General features: G+C 41.8%; 1 long non-coding RNA gene across 1 annotated transcript in view; it reads right to left on the reverse strand.

Annotated features, from left to right (window-relative positions):
• LOC144588189 (uncharacterized) overlaps positions 1 to 15,430 on the reverse strand; it is a 488,638-nt gene extending 473,208 nt beyond the window's left edge. Inside the window, exon 1 of the long non-coding RNA XR_013543582.1 lies at positions 15,337 to 15,430. This is a non-coding gene — a long non-coding RNA (uncharacterized LOC144588189). The remainder of the gene's footprint in view (positions 1 to 15,336) is intronic.
• Positions 15,431 to 16,892: the final 1,462 nt, after the last annotated feature.

Genomic DNA, 16,892 nt, shown 5'->3' on the forward strand with positions numbered 1-16,892 from the left:
ATTTACCCACAAATTGGGTCCCCCCAGGAGAGTTTACCACACAGCAAAGAAGCCCATTCTGCCTACTGGCCGCTGATCGAAAGCCAATAGGCAGCCATGCCCCCACACAGTCAGCCACCCCAATAGCCTGCTCCCATACCCCTTTTCTTTCCCTACCTTAGCCCCCACCCCATTCCCACCGACACCCCCATACCTTAATAGCTGCTGCCGAGGTCTCCATCAAGCCTTCGCAGCCATGGCGTGTAAAAAGGGAGACTGGCAGCCCTTTGCAAAGATGGCGGCTGTGGCTTCATTTAGGGTAGGGGAGATGCAGCTGCCATCTTTGCAAAGGCAGCCTGGATTCCCTTAAGGCAGGCTAAGGCAAACCTGGGCAAAGTGCAGCCCGAGGACCACATACGGCCCACGAACCACTCCTGTCCGGCCCGCTGGACATCAAAACCATTTATAGCATTTTGTCTAAAGTTGACCAATTGCTTCTCTTTAACATGCCGCAAAAAACTCTTTAGTATTTGTGAAGATTAACAAGTTTAAAATAAAAACAATCATAGCATCACTGTTTCATTTTATTTTTAAGTAAAGTTGGTTTGGCCCCTGAACACAGTTCAGATTTTTCATGTGACCCCCCTATAGAAATTAATTGCCCACCCCTGGGCTAAAGGAATCCAAGCTGCCCTTTGCAAAGATGGCAGCTGCAGCTTCCCTACCCTAAATGAAGCAAAAGCCGCCATCTTTGAAAATGGCAGCTAGTCTCCCTTTTTACATGCATGGCTCCGAGGCCAGAAGACCTCGGCAGCAGCTATTAAGGTAAGAGGGTGTAGGGTGGGGTGGGGGTGGCGTGGGGCCTAAGGTAGGGAAAGGAAGGGGTGGGGTAGGGTGTGGTATTGGGTGGCTCTGTAGGGTGGTGGCAGCCTTTCTGCAGCTGATTAGCTGATTGGCAGCCAGTAGGCAGAATGGTGGGGTTGTGTTTTGTTTTGTTTTTGTTTGTTTTTTGTTTTTAAATACGAAGGACGAATAAAAACAGGTAAATATTTAAAAAAACCTTTGTATTTGTGGGGTTCTCTGGAACCCACAAATATGGATCAATGAATATTTCATGAATCAGCTATATATGTCCGAAAAAGCGATCCGTTTTTATATTTGTCCCCACCTCTAGTTGGTACCGAGGAGGCATTGTATATGTCCTTTTAAAACAGTGCTGTGTCTGTATTTTCTCCTATAAGAATTTGGGCCATCCCGGTTCAATGTTACAGAGAAAAAACTCCTGAAAATAATTTCAAAGGAAGAGAAATTTTGGAGAAGTTTTCAGCAGTGAGGCTCAGAAGTGTTTCTGCTGTTCATGAAATATCTGAGTAATGTATGTGGACATCTTTTCCAAGAATGTATCCAGGATTTTTTTCAGAAAGGGTCTACCATAATAATTCATTTCTTCAAAAGCAAACAAACAAAAAATCTAGAGTGCTGCAGGATTCCTGAAAATGAGCACATGATCTATACTATGATTATTGGGAAAAGAGAGAGGCAAGAACAGCTTAGCTGCGACTGTAGTTCCTCTATGCCAAAATATCTTGAAGGGCTGTTTTGGACTAAATGAAATGGTGAAGCAAATGTGTAAATAGGTACAACACATAAAATGGAGAAATATACACTACATACCCTTCAATCTCGTGGGTAAACTCATATTATCATGCCCACTCCGCAGAATTCACATGCTGTCTCTCAGCCCTCAGCATCATTCACTTGCATGTTCTCACCATGTGCAACAATATCAAACAGCTATTTACTATCAAGGTTATTTTCATAATCAATTTTTACTTTTGTATGTTTTTAATGGAGGCAGTAGGTTAGAAAAGGCAGGTTTTACACAAACAAGCAAGGGAAATTATGATTTCATTCTATGTTTCCTTTTCTTTCTTGCTTTCATTCTTGCTTTCTTGCTGACCCCCTGTGAGGACATTGCGCACGCGCGTGCACAAACACACACACACACAGAGGTCTTGCTTCCATTGGTGTTGTCAACATTCAGGCTGCCCTTTGCTTGGCATCTTTTTTTTCCTGTTGGCATCCCAGGCATGATATTGTGCAGCAATATCAGGCCATTTCCTGGCATTTGAATTCTGGGCACAGAAACATAATACAGTATCCCACATTCATATACCTGAGGGGTTTTTTTGTTTTTTGTTTTTTGGAAGAATCGGATATATTGGCATGTGAAAGGTAACACTACATGTTGCTAAAATGTTACTGGCCTTTTTTGTTTTTGTTTTTTGTTTGTTTTTGCAGGGGGGTAAAAATATGACGAAAAACTATCCACCCCCAAGAACTCCCCAGCTAATATGTCTCCAGTTATTTAAAAATATTATTTGTTTGGGGCAGGGGGACCTAATGTCAACACTGTTGATATTTTAATACCCAGAAGTATTACTGTTGGCCCTTGCTACTAAAAAAAGAAAGAACATTATACTTAACACGTGGCTTCCAAGCTCTGGTTTCAACTCACAACATCTGAGGCCCCATCCATTTCCTGAGGCCCAAGAGTAAAGAGAAAAGCTTTAATCCTTTCATGCAGGCCCACTTTGCAGGGCTGGCATATGACCTCATTTTTTTGAGGTGGGACATGAGGGGGGATTTTGTTTTACCCAACCACATCCATATGAAGAGGGGGTTTGCAGAAATGTAATTAGGGCCAAAAGAAAAGAAGACCCGTGCTCTGGACCTATATGATTAGCCAAAATAACTGCTGTGAAGTCTTAAAGAGGGGTGAGGTAAGCTTGCATGGCATGTGCCAGTCAGTCGACATGCCCAGTTCGCATGAGGGCAAGGCGTCTGCTCGGTTTGGCACAGCAGACAGCCCTCCCTTTCCTATGAGCCCCTAGATGGTTAAATATTTGAAACCATTTTAGATCACACTTCGCAGCCTGCGCTGGGAACAAAGAATAGATCTTTGTAGTTAAATCTAGGAAGGCTTGGGGGAGGGGTGGCGGAAAGCCTGTTGTCAGCCAAGCCTTCGCAATAGAACAAGCCTGCGAGCATCCCCGGGTGGCCATCTTCTCCCTGGGTGCCCCAAAACAACAACATGCGTGCACCGTGCTACAAAGGGACAGGGCAAAGAGCGCAGATTTGCGGGTGCTAGGGCTTCATCCAAGGGGCCTGAATTAACTCCGAGTCCTCTCTTTTTCCATTCATTCTCCCCCACCCCCTCACAGCCCAGAGACACACACTGAAAAAGACGGCAGCTTTTCAGAAGCGCCGTCTCCTCTCCCTTCCTTCCTTCCCTCGCTTGCTTGTCAAGCTGACAGGATGACGCCGGCGGTAATATTTGCATTCACAAGGGAACGCCTGATTCCGCCGCTGCCTGCCTCCACATTTTAAACTGGTCTGACACCATTCAGCAGTGACAGGGTTTCATTTCACCGCGGAACAGCTGCGGGAAGCGGATCCAGGCCCAGGGCTTCGCCGAGAAACCATTCCCTGAGAAGCCAGTGGCTTCCGCCGGTGTGTGTGTGTGTACTTTACGGGACAGGCGGCACTTCATGCGCAGTCACGGGCTGTCTACGTTTTAAAGCCTACTTCATCCCTTCCCGTTCCTTAGCATACCTAGCAGGGCCAGTGAGCAAAACCTTCACCCCAGAAGTTTGGCGGGGGGGGGGGAGACGTATATGACGCCTCCTAGGCTTTCTCCAGTTTCCAGCAGGGCAGAGGAAGGAACTGTCTGGGAAAACAACAATCCACAGCCATTGGGAAGGAGGTTGCCTAAGCTAGCTCTTATTTTAAGAGGGATTCCCCCTCCCTTTTTCTGGCAACAGAGGAAAGGAGGAGAAAACAGCACAAGAGGCCAGTGATCTGAGCAGCATCTACCCAATACAGCCCCCAACCCATGATGAGGACCACCCCACGGGGTTACATTATATGGCATTTGGAAATGCTGCTTTTTGGACTACAACTTCCAGCCCCCCCCCCCGCCAGTGCATTCCCTTCACGTTTTTCTGAGTAAACAACAACCCAAATTGTTACAAAGTAATTTATTCAAGCTCTGATGCTGTTAATAAGATTCCATCGGTATTGACACTTTAAAATGGAACGAGAGTCAAATAGTAGCCCTTCAAAGGGCAAAATATTTGTCCCCTTCCCAAATTATGAGAATAATCATTTTATTTTCCTCCCAGAACTCCTTGGTGCATCAAGCTTTCTTTCTTTCTTTTTGGAAATAGAGTGTTTTTTTCCCTTCTTCTTTTTGGTTAATTACAAGTTAATCCAGGTCATCAGTGATCACACAGGGAATGGCATGACCACTGCAATGTTGCCAGCTTTATTTATGTGCTGATGTCACTCAAGGCAAACTTGTTCCCTCTGCATTCATCTTGGAAAATAGTTTCAACCCTGCAAGTTTGAAGATCCTGGAGGAGAAAGAGATGTTCGGAAATGGCCCCATGATCAAATTATTTCTTATTAATAAAACACATAGAACATGTATTCTCGAAGGCTTTCATGGCCGGGATCTGATGGTTGTTGTGGGTTTTTCGAGCTCTTCAAGAAAAAAGAAGAAAGTCTGAAACTGAACAAGGCCTGGCTTCCAGCACTGGAAAATACAGCCTGCAGAAGGTCAATGAACTCTACCCAGCCACAAGGACCAGGGATCATTGCACACACACAAAAAAGCTAAAGACACCCATCAACCACAGTGACAAATACTCTCTCCCACTTATCACAACAATAAATTTTCTACAACAAAAACACGTTGATCACCCTATCTCCTGAAAAGGACAAAAGCTGTTCCCACAGCTATAAATTCTCAACTATCCAACAAACAGCAACAGAAACGTCAGGAAGAACAACCTTCAGAACATGGCCAAAGAACCCGAAAAACCCACAACAGTCATATAGAACATGCTTTTCAGTCTTGAGTTGGGGGAGGGGACTAAGTGTGTGCAAGGCATAATGATTATTCTCAAAGGCTGAAGTCCAGCAGTAAGTCGCGACTAGAGCAATGGAGGTGTGGTGAGTCACCTTGATTCAGTGGGCCTACTGTGGGTGCAATTTACTATTGGATTTCAGTCACTGTCTGCATGTTGAATTTTGTAGCACATGTAGAGTGCTGCTCCTGTACCCTGGTTCATCTGAAGATCCTCACATATTTAAAATTGTTGTACTTTGTATGACTGATTGCTCTACATAACATGGACAATGGTTTTCAGGACATAGCTGTGCTCCAGCTTCCTTCCTTTCCAGAGTGGAGTGGACAGAAGTATTAGTGAAACCTGGGGTGGGCAATGGATAAGTGATGACACCACAAAATATATAGGTATAGGAGGTGGGCAGGACAGTTAGTGGAAGATGGGCAGGTGCTGATAGGCGATTCTCGAATTTGGAGCAAGCAGGGGGAGAGAAAACCCACAGAAAAGCCCAGTCCAGAATCCTTTAAAACAAAAGCAACACCTTGCTAATGCAACAGAACTGCCAGTTTGGTGATAACGATAATGACAATATTGTTATGTTAATATAACATAATATCAACACTAGTAAAAGTTAGACACAGATCCTTGCAGAGATGGACAGCAAAGGAGTACTCTGTCTGTAAAATATGTGAAAAATATTTTCCCCCAAAAATGGCAATGGCATACAGAGAGGGAACAGTTTTTCTTGTAATCAATTAGATCATATTCAATATCTAGAAGATGCCCACAATGGTATTAGTAAAATCCCATTCCACACTGGCATTATGAAATCGATATATTCCAGGGGAGAAGGAAGGTTATTTCCCTTGGATTTAAAATACAGCACATCTGCTGGAACAATAAAAGAGATCACCTCAATGGTAACAACATAATTCCATACAAGAGGAACATAATCATTTGGGAACACGTCTTGTTTATGCACAACTAATGGGCACTTATTCCTAAACAAAATAGATCATCTGGGAAGGTAATTCCAGAAAGACAAGAAAGCGGTGCAGTGACATATGCCTCCAAGATGTAGTTTCTATATTCCACTAAAACAATTTGTGCGATAGAAAAACCCAAATCTTCCCTTGCTAGGGGAAATGGGCAGGCAATGAATCATGATGGAAGTTAAAATGGGAAGAAGGGGAAAAAAATGCAGTGTGAATATTTCATGAGCATGATCTTCAGGAGCACATTATATTCTGTGGCAGTCTTCCCTAGCCTGGCACCTTGCATATGGGTTAGATTACAGCTCCAAGCATTTGCAGCTAGCATGTCTAAGGGTCATGCTGGCGAGATGCGAAGAAGGTTGCAGTCCAACATGCTGGAACGGGAATGGTGGCTTGGAGATAGATTGCAACACACCTGAATGGGTGTTCAGGTTAATCTCTTAAATTCAAGGCCAGGAAGATAAGAGGGAGATAGGGTGGTGGAGGGGGGAGGGAACAGGTGTAAGAAGAACATACGGGGTGGAGGGGGGGGTAAGATGAAGAAGGTGAAAAGGAGGCTCAGGGAAGCAGAGCAGCAGAAAAGCAGATGTGCATGAAAATAAATTAAGATGAAGAGTCAACATGGGAAATAGAATTCCTTTTGTCAAAAATTGAAGTGTTGATTCTGTACAGAGATAGAATATGTTTTCTTTAGACAAGCTGACTTGGGCACTGAAAGGTTCCAGGACTGATACAGGAAAACCTACTTCACTGACCTCTAGAAACCCAAAGTGAAATAAATACAGGCCAATTGTTCGTTAGGCTTTTGAGAGTGCACCTGAATTTAATTGCCTGCAATCCTTGTCCAGGAATGCATTACCGCTGAACTGAGAGAGCTGCCGAGAAGAGGTGATTCATATCAGTAAACACACAGGGGGGGAGGAATATCATCCAAAGTTTCATTTATGCAATATCGTGAACTTTTGCTCCTCTTCAGTGTGTATGTGTGTGTGAGAGAGAGAGAGGGGGTTGGGGGCTAAACTAGACATGGGTTCTCGGTTGCAGCTGGTAGTCCTTTATTTTAAGATGTCCTCTATTTGAAGGCTCTTTACTCCTAGTTTTTATCTAACTCTCTTTATCTTTAAAGATAAAGAGACTTAGATAAAGACAGATCTTATTAGATAAAGATAAAGCATTAAAGATAGACAGACTTTATTAGATAAAGATAAAGAACCAATGGAGGGAAGAGCTTGCAGGGGGAGTGCATTCAGACCTGGACTGTTAGCAGCCGTTGTCACACATGTTCCCACCATTGTGATATGTGTTGTATTTCCACTTAATGTGTAATCATTATCAATATTTCTAAACATGGCTCTGTATGTTTACACATATGTGTCACCAAAACAGAAGACAAAAAGACTGGATTTTTCTTAAAATTTGCATCTGTTGTTTTATATTTCCATGTACCATTGTAAATAAATACTTTAACTGAAATAAAATACATCTCACTGTAGTGGGAGAGACTATCATCAGCTGATATCTTTGCCTGCTGCCCAGCTGATATTGATGGTAGCGTGGCTTCATGCCCGCATTTACAGAGGGCACTTCTCTGCACAGCTGCCCAGCCCATATCTGTTTTAAAGATAAAGAAGCATGAGGAGGAAAGTCAGGGACCTTGAATTGGCCCATCTACAGTTAGCACCAGGACAGCAGACTCAGCAGGTGCATAGGTCACCTGCTCACAGCCTTTCTCATTCAGGTGAGAGGCATGATTAATTTTATTTAAATTACATAAATCATTTCTAATTCAACCTCTGTTCATTTGAATCTGCAAAAGCAATTTTATGCAAACTTATGCCCCCTTTGGTCCGCTTTTAAAAATCATTTTTTAAAAACTGTAAGTGACTGTGCTAACTGATTATTATCTTTAAGGGGCCCTGCTTTCCTTCTCATTATTCTTTATCTTCAAAATGGACAGCCATTGAAAATATAACTTTCAGAGCTCTGCATGTATGGAGGCCTAAGCCATGGGGGGCAGTTGGACTTAAAAGTAACATAAGCAAGTTTATTGGGTATAGTAACACTCTCAGGTTTGCATCTGTAGTCTACTTGTGCAAGAAATGATGGGGTGGGGTGGAGCAGGGGGCCATTTACCTTGCCTCATGAGAGGGATGGCTTCACCCAAAATATTCCTGGTCTTGAAGTTCTTCAGTTCTCTGTGGTTAAAATCCTCTTGGTTAGTGTAGCATGTTGGACTAGAGTAAGCCCATTGAACTAGTTCAGATTTGATGAGTTAACTTGTCTGTACATTCTGTTGATTCATTGAATCTACTCTAGTTTGTTTGTTTGTTTGTTTGTTTGTTTGTTTGTTTGTTTATTTATTTATTTATTTATTTATTTATTTATTTATTTATTTATTTATTTAATTTTTACCCCACCCCCTAGACCATGTCTACTCGGGGCGGCTTACAAAATAAGCCGCCCCACAAAATAGTTGTGACGTATTACACTAAGCAACAGGATTTCAGTTAATTTATATCTTACACCTTATAGCTGATTTTAATTGTCTGTAATCCTTGTCCAAGAACGCTGGTGGGCAAAACCCAAAATTCTGCCCACTGGTGTTTTAAATGGTATCTAAGGAAGCACTCGTCTATATGTCTAAAACAATATGTCCTATACATATATATGCTAAGAAGACAAAGAGTATTCTAAAATAGTTCTGCTGGGAAACAGCTATCACAGAGTGAACAAAGTCCATCTCTTAAACTCTAAGCCTTAGGAAACTGGAAATTCTGTAAATAAGAGAAGATATGAGATAAAGAGTTGAAAGAAAATGCCAAAAGAAGACCTTGGGTTCTTCGCAACATGAAGGACACTGAATTTGGTGTTACGCAATGCAACTGCACATTTATGTAGAAGTGTCTTCAAATCTGCATTCCCAAAAAGGTTTTGAAGTGCTGCTTTTGAGATTTGTCATAATTTTGATCAGATTCTTTAAAGTTTGGCGCAATCCACTGAAACTGATTGTCAGTACCAATGATGGGCCACTTGTAGTCTTCTGCATCAGGTTGGACTGCAGCTCCCAGCAGTTCTCACCATTGCCTATGCTGATTGGGGCTAATGAGAGGGTGCAGTCTAATAACAATTGGAGGAGCACATCCCTGATCTGTACAGCCTATTAGGTTGAAAGCAACCTCACCTGGCTGCATTCCACAGCATCCACCCAAGTGCCACTTCTACACAAGTTCCTCACCTTCAAAGTACAATAGAATGGAATAGGTTATTTCAAAAAACCATAAGCGGTGATACAACTTGGCTGTCAAGGTGACAAATTAGTATGGGGCAACCAAGTCAACCTTCATAATCATGGATACATCAACAACTGGAAAAGTGACTACAACTCCCAGAATCCCATAGTCAGCATGGGTAATTGGACTTATTGGGCTGTTGTTTTTAAAGAAACATTTCCTAGTTCTGAAATGGATTAGCTACATAAAATAATAATAATCTGAGAGCTGAAGAGCTGGAAGGGACCCTATGGATTATCAAGTCCAGCCCCTATCATGGAGGCACAATGGGGAATTGAACTCCCAACCTCAGACACCTAAACTACTGGTTAGGTGTGCTCATTGTACAGTGTAGTGCGGCTGAAGTGAGAAACAAAAATGGGAGTGTTAGCTTGCAAGGAGTGCTGCTTGGGAGTCCCAGACTCAAGTTACACAGAGCTTGATTTATGTACCTCCAATTAAGCTGAATATTGGACTCTAAGTAGGCCATGGATAGGAAAGGTAGAGACCATTGGTTCTGTCTCTCCCACAACTCTTCTCCCCTGTCTTTATAGCTCTGTGCTGCCACCATGTGTCAACTCTCCACAGGCTGATCCTTTTAGAAGAAGCAGGGTATCCTGTCACACCATTTAGAATGCAGCAGCTGAAACATGTCCTGTGTAAGGCAAGGATATTTTTAAACACTACGAAAAAAAGAAATAAAGAAACATACCAATGAACATCCATTAGTTTGATCTGAGCAGTGGCAAGTGGGTAGTGGTGAAATATTTAATACAAAATTGCTCCTCAGGCTGTTGCTTGTCTGAGGAATGGTGTGGACAGAGAGAATAAAAGTCAGCAACAATAGCGTTTAATATGAAGAGATGACAGGAGTACACTCTGAATATGCTGAGAGGGCCCTTTGTCATTTCCCAAGTACCAACAAGGTGTCCTGTGGTGTATACTAGATTCTGCGCCAGGTACCAATGAGCTGATGGCATCAATTAAGTTATACTCCAAAGACGGAATGCTTCCAGCCCATGGACCAAAATGCATCCAACAGAGATTCCCCATCCAGCCTGCAAGCTTCTTCTGTTACTACCTGCAGTCAGCAACCAGACAAGATTTCTACTTTAAATACTCTGTGCGGGACTGAGCTGAGCTTTGCAGACAAGAAAACTGTTGCATGAAACTAAACTGTGATTTACAGGCCTGGAAAAGTGTTTGGCTGGTGTTCATTCCTGAGCAGATCTGTCTAGAATTTCACTGTGCTCTGTATGTGTGCTGGGGTCATCCTCCAAATGAAAGGAATTGCATCTCTCCCTTCCTACTTTGCTTTGATCTTACCTATTCTGTCCATATTATTAGCCCTACCCTCTGCCAGGACGTGGTCCCTGAGATGTTCTTAAGTAGGAATAAGGCCCTGGTGCTGAAAAAGATTACCCCAACTCAGAGGAGAATGGAATTTGATTTATATATTAAAATCTATCCCATAAACCCAGATCAATCCCTTTCTTGATGTTTCATTGAGAAAATGCCTTTTATGAATTAGATTGGTTTTCAATTATTATGGTATAATGTTATGACTAGCTCTCAATCAGCACTAACAAGAATTCCATATTTTTGATTAACACAGGTCTTTTACAAATTGCACTGTAGATGATGCAAACTGTTTGAATGTAGATTGAAGAGATAGTCTGGTTTGCATTTTGTCAGTGTTGAAGCTTAATACTGAAGGCATACACACAAATGTCAATGAGTCATAAATAATTTTTTTATAATTAAAGGTCCCTCTTAGGCAGGGTAATAAGTTTGCAGTCCCAAAGATAAGCATTTTTCAGGACTAAATTCACTTCCCCTTCAACACAGAAATCTCTAAAGATATTGGGAGTCTGTTTTTGGACTTGGGGTTAAAGAGTTTGAGCTTTTCTCTTGTGCGGAGGTAAAAATGAAACCAGTCACAATGCTGTAAATTTAAACATATTTCTCCCCAGGAAATACAGTACATGGCATTTGACAGGTTATAATGAATTCAGGATTAGGAATCAAGGGCTCCATCCAACATTAGGTCTAAGAATTTCTGCCCATGACATACAACTTCTTCCCTCATCTTCCTGAAGTTCATGCCTCCTAAATCCTTCCCCATACTTTCTGTGGTGAGGTCCCGTCATTGTTTCAGGCAAAGGTTAAAAATACTTAATGTAAAGAATAGCATACAAAAATGTTTTCATTCACAGAATGCATGAGAGACACACGTCATTAGCTGAGGTGAACCCCCCCCCATGAGGTGAGGCTCAGGTCATATGGTATTGCTGTCTATCTCCCCGCCCGCCTGCCCCCCAAGTACAGGCAGAGTATTCCCCAGTCCTCCATAGCAGATTTAATTTTATATGAAAATACTTCAACAGTAAACCATGCTGCTACCAAATAATATTCTGCTGGTAGATAGATGCAAACCCACATTAGGGTGTATGGTTTGTTCATTTGTTTTAAACCAGCTCCTTTTTTACTTTATATACATTGAAAGGCAAACATAGGCAGCCCATGGTCTAACGAGGGGTATGGGGGGGCACTTCAGCCTGAAATTCTGAGATGAGACATTCTCCGTCTCAGACCATGATCTGTGCTGAAGACAATCCATAGTATTCCATGGCTTGAATCAAATCAGCATTTTCAACTATTGTGTTGGATCAACAGGGCTCACATACAATAAGTGTTAACTGACCATTCAGCAGTTTAATCAAAGTGTTTAACCAATTTGATTAAGGCCCATGTTAGAGATGTTCAAATTTGTATTTTTGATCTACAGTGCCCCACGCAGCTCTGCTGGGAGTTGTAGTTCATACAACAAATCTGTACATCTCCAGCCCTTCTGTTAACATAGAACACAGTAATATTAGTGGCATTAGTAGCTTACTGTAGAAGATGGCTGTAATGTATGAAAGATTTTACATTTATGCTAGAGCTATATCCAGTTATTTGCTTGTTGTTGTTTTTGTATGGTAATAAAACCTGTTGTATAAATTGTTTGCGGGTTTCACTTTCTTCATTATATTACACATTTCAACTAGACTGATGAGGGCTTGTTATTTTTGTTTGGTTTGTTTCAATCTTCTTTTCTTTTCTTTTCTTTGGATCAAGACTTAGAGCCTGCTCATACTGGCATATAGTTCTGATATACGGTTCCTGTTTGCCATGGAAAAAAAGGACCTTGTCTGCTTGTATTTCTATTTAAAACGATTCATCCTTCCCCTTTAAGAGCTAGCCCATATCTTTCTGGCAGATGTCTTCGGCATGCAATCTTTTTGGGATGATTCATTGATATGTAAATAGTTCTTTGTTCTACCTTTGCAGATGGGTACCAAGAGTTAAAATAGATCCAAGATAAGGACCGTTTAAACACCAGCCAGATCACACCAAATTTCACAGTGTCCTTAGCAATCCTGCTGGGTTTTGGGTGCAAGATGGTTAGAAAATCCCTGTGATGGCTTTCCCCACTTCTATCCAAAATAGTTACATGAAAATCTCTGCTCTTGAAAGGTAGTAGTCAAGATGGATTCACCCTTTCACCTCCAAAATAGCTTGTTTTTGTTAAATGCCATCAACTTGCCTCCAACTTATGGTGACCCTATGAATGAGTTAATCAAACCTGTTAAAATGGTGCACTTATAGTATCCATCATGAAAACAGATAGCTAGTACTGTAGAGATTACTGGACCAACTTTAACACGTTTATAAAACAGGATGGCTCAAGTCTTTGCAAAACAGCTTATGGGTGACACATTTCCAATGATTGCATTCCTATAGTTGATAGTCCAGTCTACAGGGTTACAGGGAGGACATTTCGCATAACCCAAGGGATACCTCATAAGAACATAAGAGGAGCCCTGCTGGATCAGGCCCATCTAGTCCACCTTCCTGTATCTCACAGTGGCCCTACCAGATGCCTCTGGGAGCACACGAGACAACTAGATACCTGTCTCCTGATACTCTTCCTGTGCATCTGGCATTTTGAGGTACCTTCCTTTTAAGCCTGGAGATTATACATCCCCATCATGGCTTGTAACCTGTGATAAACTTTTCCTCCAGGAATCTGTCCAATCCCCTTTAAAGGCATCTAGGCCAGATGCCATCACCACATCCTGTGGCAAGGAGTTCCACAGACTAACAACACTCTTGGTAAAGAAATATTTTCTTTTGTCTGTTCTCACTCTCTTGACACTCATTTTGAGTGGATGTTCCCTGGTTCTGGTATTGCATGTGGGGGAAAAGATCTTCCCTCTTTCCATTTTATCCATCTCCTGTATCATTTTATACATCTCAATCATGTGAAGCACAACATGCCCAACATGCAAGCAGGCATGGGGGCAGAGTCCCACCTCCATGGCCCAGTTCCAGGAAGCCCACAGAGCAGCAACAGGCCACAGACCGAGGGTTGGGGACCCCTGTCCTAGAAGACAGAAACAAAATTCAAAATGACCTTGATAGGATGGAGCACTGGGCTGAAAGCAACAGAATGAAATTGAACAGGGATACGTACAAAGTCCTGCACCTGCACCAATTGCACAGTTACAAGATGGGGGATACCTGGCTCAGCAAAACTATGAGCATGAAGGATCTTGGAATTGTCATAGATCACAAGCTAAATATGAGCCAACAGTGTGATGTGGCTACAAAAAAGGCAAATGCTATTTTAGGCTGCATTAATAGAAATATAGTTTCCAAATCCCGCAATGTGCTTGTACCCCTCTATTCATCACTGGTTAGATATCACCTTGAGTATTGTGTCTGGACACCACACTTCAAGAAGGATGTTTATAAATTGGAACAAGTTCAGAGAAGAGCAACAAGGGTGATCAGGGGGTTGGAAACCAAGCCTTATGAGGAAAGGCTGAAAGAAATGGGCATATTTAGCCTTGAGAAAAGAAGACTGAGGGGTGATATGATAGCACTTTTGAAATATTTGAAAGGCTATCATACAAAAGAGGGGCAAGATCTGTTCTCGATCATCCCAGAGTACAGGACATGCAACAATGGGCTCAAGTTAAAGGAAGCCAGATTTCGGTTGAATATCAGGAAAAACTTCCTAACTGTTAGAGCAGTATGATAGTGGAACCAGTTACCTCAGGAGTTGGTGAGTGCTCCAACACTGGAGGCATTCAAGAAAAACTTAGATAATCACTGGCAGATATGCTTTGATTGTATTCCTGCACTGAGCAGGGGGTTGGACTTGATGGCCTTATAGGTCCCTTCCAACTTCACTTTTCTATGATTTCTATGATTCTATGATGGAATGTGACAATGCAGCATGTGACTAATGGGGGACAGATGACAAGATTCAGAGGTGTAAATAGATAATTCCCTGACTACAACCATCATGTTATTGCTGGAGAATTGGGGACAACACCACAGTCAAACCAAAGGGAATGTTACTTCCTTCCCTTTCACCCACTCCTTGTCCCACAAAACAAGGGACAGCCTACAGATCATCGTGCATGCAGATCCATTGTGCAAGCCATTCAGCATGAATGTGCCTATATGCAGGGGGAAAAGTACAGCAACCAGTTCAAAATATTGACCATACACTTCTACTAATACTGAACGTTTGAGTGTTAGTAGAAGTGAACTCCCCATTTTTCGAGGCACAGGCTGTGATCAAGTGAAATCATTTTCCTGCTGTATAACCCTCATATTTCATGCTGAGTTAATAATAGATGGCTTAGTAATATTCAGCAAAGCACTATACTTTATAATGTTTGCATGAAAGCTTTATGCATTGGGAGGGCCCTCAGCTTTATTTCATCTTTTAAAAAAAGAATGCACTTTTAAACATACATAAGGTATGCAATGTATACTCCTGTTTTTATTTGCTTTCCAAATTTTATGATTAAAAAAAGAATTAAAGGAATTATAGAGATCTGCAAGTGTCCAGCCCTGGTATAATGTAACAAAACCTTCTAAGTATACTTGCATGTCCAGAATATGATTGAAATACAGTAATGTTTTAGACCCATGATATCTTAATGAAAATTTGTAAATTTTTCAAAATGCCGTTTCTTTCCAGAAGATGGATGGTTTCTGTGAGGATTTCATCTATCTAATTATTTCTTCCTGATGACATAGCTACTCCAGATTTTTCATCTTACTCTAATCACAGCCAACAAGATGGAGGTGGGTTATTAGCAAATAGATTAATGGCACTTGTATGTATGTATGTATGTATGTATGTATGTATGTATGTATGTATGTATGTATGTATGTATGTATGTATGTATGTATGTATGTATGTATGTATGTATGTATGTATGTATGTATGTATGTAAAAATACATATGTGTGCATGGAGTTTTAGGTTTCTGTTAGCTAACAAGCAAAATTGTTTATCATGTTGTTGTAGCGTAGATGGAAAATATTGGTGGCTATAGATGTTTGCTGTTATGTGCCAGCAAAAGATGTCTGCCTTAGGTTGACTCTATGAATTAATGACATTCAAAGACCATTAGCAGTCCTCCTCAGTTCTTGCAAACTAAAATCTGTGGCTTTCTTCATTATGTCAATCCACTTCATGTTCTGACTTCCTCTTTCCTTCTACTTTTCCTAGCAGTGATTGTCTTTTCCAATGAATCTTGTCTTCTCCTTCTATGTCCACAGCACATTAGCCTCCGTTTAGTCATTTTAGCTTCCAATAGTGTTCAGGCTTGATTTCATCTCAGGGCAGACTACAATATTCATTCATTCATTCATTCATTCATTCATTCACTTATTTACTTACTTATTGACCAATTAGTGCAGAGCACTATTTTGGGTGGTTTACATAATAACAGCAAGATAAACAAAAACCCCAAGCATAACATAAAACAATGCCGAAAACCCAGTGTGAACTCAGATGCTGCTAAGAGTTAGAGCGGTGGAACAGGGACAGAAAATTTCAAAAAAAGGTTGCTTTCGGAAGTCTCCCAAAAGAGAAATATCTTCAATAGCCTCTTAAAACTAGCGAGGGACAAGGTGAGGTGTATCTCCAATGCTGAAAAGGTCCATTTTCTTATAGAAGATTTCCTGGCCTCTTCTGGCATAGCCACCCAGAGGTGCATAGCCTAAGAGGATTGAGTATCACAGGAAGATGACCTTGGGGAAAAATGTTCCAAGAGATAGGATGGTCCCAAACCATGCAGGGCTTTATAGGTTAGCACCAATACCTTGAATGTGACCTGGGATGCAACTGGAAGCCAGTACAAGTGAGCCAGAACTGGGGAGAGGTGATCAGATCTGCTCACACTGGCCACCAGCCTGGCTGCCGCATTGTGGACCTGCTGCAGTCTCTGGGTCCACCTGAAGGGAAACAGTACATAAACAGCATTACAATACTTGAGCCTGAAGACCATAAATGCACAAACCAACATCTTGAGGGCTTCCTCACCTAGGTAGGGGAAATGAGTTTCAATAAAAGAGTATCAAATAAGAAGGGTGGATTATAGTAAAAGGAGGGTGGAAGAAGGAAGTCAGGAATCAGCCACTGGAACTGCAATGAACTGAGAGAGAGAAACAGAGAGAAGAGACAACTGTATCATCCAAGTGACAGAGAGTGTTGGTTACCTTCAAATGGTCCTCCAGTTCTGGTACTCAGAATAGCCTTGGAGATGGTCCCCCTGGGCTGATGGGGGGGGGGGTCATTTCTGTGAATGGGGAAACACCATTCATCTAGGTCCTGATCCTAGATGAATATGTTGCCTATATTACAAAGACCTTGCCGAATGAAGC

Source organism: Pogona vitticeps, chromosome 3 (assembly GCF_051106095.1).
Source record: "Pogona vitticeps strain Pit_001003342236 chromosome 3, PviZW2.1, whole genome shotgun sequence".
Lineage (NCBI taxonomy): Eukaryota > Metazoa > Chordata > Lepidosauria > Squamata > Agamidae > Pogona > Pogona vitticeps.